We start from the raw sequence: 5,190 nt of genomic DNA, 5'->3' as shown, positions 1-5,190 counted from the left end.
GGTGGGTGGCTGGTGGGAGAGGAAGGTGGGTAAATGGGGAGAGCGGCTGGGAAGGGAGGAGGGTCATGCCGGTGAGGGGAATGGAGGAGGGGAGAGGGATGGGAACAGCAGTGGAGAAGAGAGAAAGAGTGTGGAGGGGCTGGAACGGAAGGGGGCGAGGGAAGTGATGGAGACAGGGGTGCAGTGTGGTAGGTGAGGGCCCTGGGGCAGAGAGAGCATGCAGTCACCCTGGGAAAGCGGGGAGCAGGTCAGGGGGAGGGGCCCTGTGCACCGGCAGGGATGTCAGAGCTGCTGGGAGGAGAGCGCTGCTGTCTGAGGGCTGGCCAGCTGCCTGTCCAGCTGCACTGTGACTGCAGAGGAAGTGCTAAAGATGGGCTCTGCCGTTCCTGGTTGGGAGTAGTAGCTCGGCTGGCAGGAGCTTTGGAGGTTCATTAGGTGCAGAAGTTAGAGGAGCTCTATAGCTGTGGCCAGCTTCATACCATCCCTGAGATGCCGCCTGGGAACAGGGGACGCAGAGCGCGATTCTTGTGTCTTGGGGCTTTGCCCTGTCTGTGGCCCTGAGCTCTGACCAGCCAAAATCTGTGGCTCGGATTTTGCTTCATGTGTCCATGTGGCTGGCCATGGTGCCCAGATGTCTGGTCAAACATTAATACAGATGATTTAATAATATGGGTTGAACCACTGTGTTGTATACTTGAAATCAATATACAATTGTATATCAACAATACTTTGGTAATTAAAAAAAAAACGTAAATCTGGATGTGTCTGTGAGGGTGTTTTTGAACGACATTAACACCTAAGTCAGTGGACTTTGAGTAAAGTAGATTGCTCTCCAGGAATGGGTGGGCCTCATCCGATCAGATGAAGGCCTGGTTAGAACAAAAGGCTGACATCCCCAGAGGAAGAGGGAATTCTCCAGTAGACAGGCTTCAGAGATAAACTGCAAATTTGGCTCTTTCCTTCTGGTCCACCCTGCAGATTTTGGAATGGCCAGCCTCCTTACAGGTATTTGTTCTATGCTTATTCATGTGAGATACTTCCTAAAATAAATTTCTGTCTCTATACCCATGCTGTTGGTTCTGTGTCTCTGGAGGACCCTGACGGACGCAGGGAGTAGCCCAGACCCCTTTCTCTGCGAGTCTGTCTCTAACGCGGTGGCTCGGGCTTCTCAGAAGGCACCGTCTGCCACAGGCGGATGAAGGAGCCCCTGGCTGATCTCACCCGTGCACAGTGAGACGTGATTCCCCGTGAGCGTCCCTTTGTTGGTCTCCGTGAGGCCTCCAGCTTCCTGACTCCCACAGCCTCCCGTCTACAGAGGGAGCGGGTGTGAAGGCCTCCGGCGTGTGCTGACTCTCCCCAGGCGTCAGTCACTGCAGCTGTTTGCCTTTTCCTCACCTGGAGAGCCCAGAACGTAGATCAAGGAACACATGTGCCTTGGCTCTTTGGGCGACACAGCAAGTACCGCAGCCCAGGTGCCCAGTAAGCAACAGAAATCTTTTCCGCCTTCGTCTGGAGTCTGGAAGTCCAAGATCAGGGTGCCAGCCTGGCTGGGCTCTGGCGCGGGCTGCCTTCCAGGTGGCAGTCTGCAAACTTCGGACTGCGTCCTCATGTGGAAGGAAGGTCAGGGGAACCACAGGGGAGGCTCTTAAACAGCACTAATCCCATCCACGAGGGCTCCACCCTCATGACCTGATCACCTCCCAAAGCCCCACCTGCTAATGTCATCAAATTGGGACCTATGATTTCATAGATGGACTTTGGGGGACACAAATGTCAGATCCCAGCTACATGCTTCAGCCAACTCCCTAGTGGGGTGTTTTTCACATTCAGCTCATCAGAGCTCTAGTGATTCTAGAGGGGCTCCAAACTAGTCAGAGAGCGTGAGGTGCCTGGGTGCGTGTGTGGGTGTATGCGTGTGTGTATGGGGGCTTCAAACCGAGCAGCTCTGTGTCCTCAGCCTTACCCGAGGGGGCAGAGGCCTTGTTTGAATGACATCAAAAGCTCCTATTGCCCCTGGAGAGTCAGATACCAAGGAAAGAGCTGTGAATATTAACCACAGTCCTTGTCCTTCAGAGAGTCTGGGCCTGATGGGAAAACAGTTCCACGTGGCTGAAAGAGCATGAGACTGGCAGGCTGACATTCTAAGTGGGGGGACAGGTGAGAACTGGGAAGCAGCTGAATGGGGCAATTGTAGGCTGTGGATGAGCTGCAAAGAAAATACAAAGCATGACTAACAGAGTGGCAGGGCAAGGGGGTGTCCAGAGACCCCTGTGAAGGGGCATTTGAGCTGAGACTTGAAGGATGAGGGGCAGTGCAAAGGCCCAAAGGCAGCAACAGGTTTAGTTTTTTTGAGGCCCAAGATGGAGACTGATACGAATGGGCCCTGAGTAAAGGACAGAGAGTGGAAAGCGAGGTGGGAGGATCTATAGGGCCAGAGGATTTGGGACAGAGCAGGCTAGTGGGAGAAGGTGGGTTTGACCCCAGCAGAATCATCTCAATGCAGCACAATCCATGCCACAGCACGGGGCCAGGCCGGGCAGAGAGAAGGAAACTGCATTCTGGGGACTATTCAGATAGGCTTTGATCTTTGAGTCGGATTTTGAGGACCTTGGAGGAGCTTGCTGGGGTGGGGAAGGCGTAAAGAAGGCCCTGCAGCCTGTGACAGCAGGAGGTGCTTCTGGTGGCAGTTTACAGTGGAGGCGGTGGGGGCTGCGGCCCAAGCGGAGGGCGCTCGTGTCTGACCCTGCACACAGCCCAAAGGGGTTTAGACTTAATACTGGCAGGATGGGGAACACTGGAAGGCTTTTCCTGGGCCAGGGTTCCCCTGAAACCAGAGGTGCTCTGTGTAGGCTCTTATCCCTACAGGCTGCTGGGGAGGGCAGGCTGCCAAGACTCTGGGCAGAATACTTTGGAGTGTGGAGGCATGCTGCCCTTTGAGTGGTAGGGGCACAGCCCATAACAGGGTGGGCATGGGTCTTGTGGAGTCCTGCCCACGTGCATCTCAGAGGGTCTAAGGACAGGCAAGGGCAAGTCAAGCATGCAAATGGGTACTGTGAGGTCGTGGGGGGCCATCGTGCTGACCCTGGCCTGGGAATGACACACCTGTGTGTGGCTGTGTGCATCTGAGTTCACACACTTGGGCCAGGAAGGTATACACCTCTGTTTGTCCAGATGGGTCAAAGACTCTTCTCACACTGTGCACTTGTGTGAGTACACATGAGGTGGTGTTGACAACCCAGTGTGCCTTTGCATGGCCTGTGTATTCTTGTGTGTACTTGTGTATATGCAGTCATAATGCAGGTTAGCAATTATTTAGCATGTGCCAGGCTATATTCGATTTGAAGTGACAAAAGCTGCCAGAGCTTGTCCCAGTGCCTTGTCTTTGACGAGCATGCTGTGTGTGTGCATTTTCATGCACACACATCAGTGGACACAGTGGGGTATGTGCTCATTCAATAAGGGAAGAGAGATGAAGAAAGAGCTATATTTAATTTTGTACAGTACTTCTCAAACAGCTTTGTCTGAATTCGACCTGGGAACCTTGAATTTGCAGCAGACTGTAGTCTGTATGCAAACACAACTGGCCCTGATGGTGCCTCATTTCAACTCCAGACAGAGAATCCTCATTAAACGAATACCCCCTTTGCCTGGAGTGGTGCAGAGCCCCATAAACATGCCCTCCTTTGAAAATGGAGCAACCTGTCCTCAGTGCCTCTGACCCTCCAGAGCTGGTTACTTCATCAAGAGGAGTTATTCCCTGGTTGAGAGACTTTTTGGAACAACTCATCTCTGCACTTGTGATAATTCTGCCTGACCCGACCAGAGGAAAGTCTGGCTTGGGAATTGAATTGTGGATCTGTTCATTGAGAGCTGAAGCTGGAGGCTTTAAAATGTACCCTTGAGGTGAGGAAGCACTTTCCACTTCTCTTTAAACCTTTTAAATGTGTCCTCATCCCTTCATTTCATATATCTCTCAATAAATAACAGGATTTCTTGTCATCCAGTGATGGTCCTCCGTATGTCATACTGGTAGGGAAAGTCCTCACTGGCTGGAATGGGCCAGAAAGTGGTGTTTCCAAGGAAGATAACATACACTTTGCAAAAGAAGTGAGAATAAATGGGTTGTTCCATTTTCTCCAGAAAACAAAGACAGAACAAATTCAACATAATACTCTGATGTATACACATGTTGCCAGAATTTGTGTTTCAGAATCTATAATGATAAGTTGGTGTCTTTGAAGTCAAGCAGGTAGATCTGAGAACAGTGAAGACAGCACTTGGAAGCCAGAGTGGGACTTAAGGCCTTTACCTGGCACGTGGATTAAGGTAATTAAACAAAAATTCAGTATCTCCTAAATCCATACTGAGTTACCTCACGTCTGGAAAGAGAATCATGATTTTAAATAAATGAGAGTCTAGTGTCTACATCTGGTGGTCAGACTCACCTGACACCCGCCTCAGGGACGTGACTGCCAGCCCCAGCCCCACCCTGCTGGCCTGTGCTCCCCGCCTGGCGCCCAGCACACTCGCCCTCGGGGTGCTGCCTTCAGACACCCCCACCCACTGGCCAAGGCTGGTGCTCTAACGCAAAGGGCTTTACACGGAGCTCTACCCGTATTTGCGCAGGCAGGAGGAAATCTGTTTCAGGGAGCCCTGCTCAGGAAAGACCGCTTTACATCGCCTCCTTCAGCTTCAAAAAGAGGACGGCTGTGTGTTCTGTGACTACACCCGCTTTCCCTCACTGGGATCTCTGTGAATACAGGGCTGGTTATTTTGCTCTGCTCCAGTACACGACCGTGCTTCCCTCAGAACAACTGCTTGCGCTTTACTTTACTTCTGTATTCAGTTGCTGTCAGTGCTGTTTAATCAGTTTTATTAACACATAATTTACATTCAATAAGAGTTATCAACTTTAAGTATACAATTTGATGCATTTTGACAAGTATGCATAGTAGAATATCTATCACCACAATGAGTTATAGAAGATTTTCTTTATGTCCATTTTAGTGCAGCCCCCATGACCCCTGGGAATTGGCACCCATATTTCCTTTTCTGTCACTGTGTCTCTGCTTTTCTAGAATTCATTGCAGACTTTCGCATCCATTTTCTTTCACTCAGCATATGGCTTTCGATATTCATTCATGATGTTGTGTGCATTGGCTGGTCATTCGTTTTCGTTGTTGAGCAGTA

The sequence above is a fragment of the Manis javanica genome, chromosome 6 (assembly GCF_040802235.1).
Source record: "Manis javanica isolate MJ-LG chromosome 6, MJ_LKY, whole genome shotgun sequence".
In the NCBI taxonomy this organism is placed as follows: Eukaryota; Metazoa; Chordata; class Mammalia; order Pholidota; family Manidae; genus Manis; species Manis javanica.
This window is presented reverse-complemented; position numbering follows the sequence as displayed.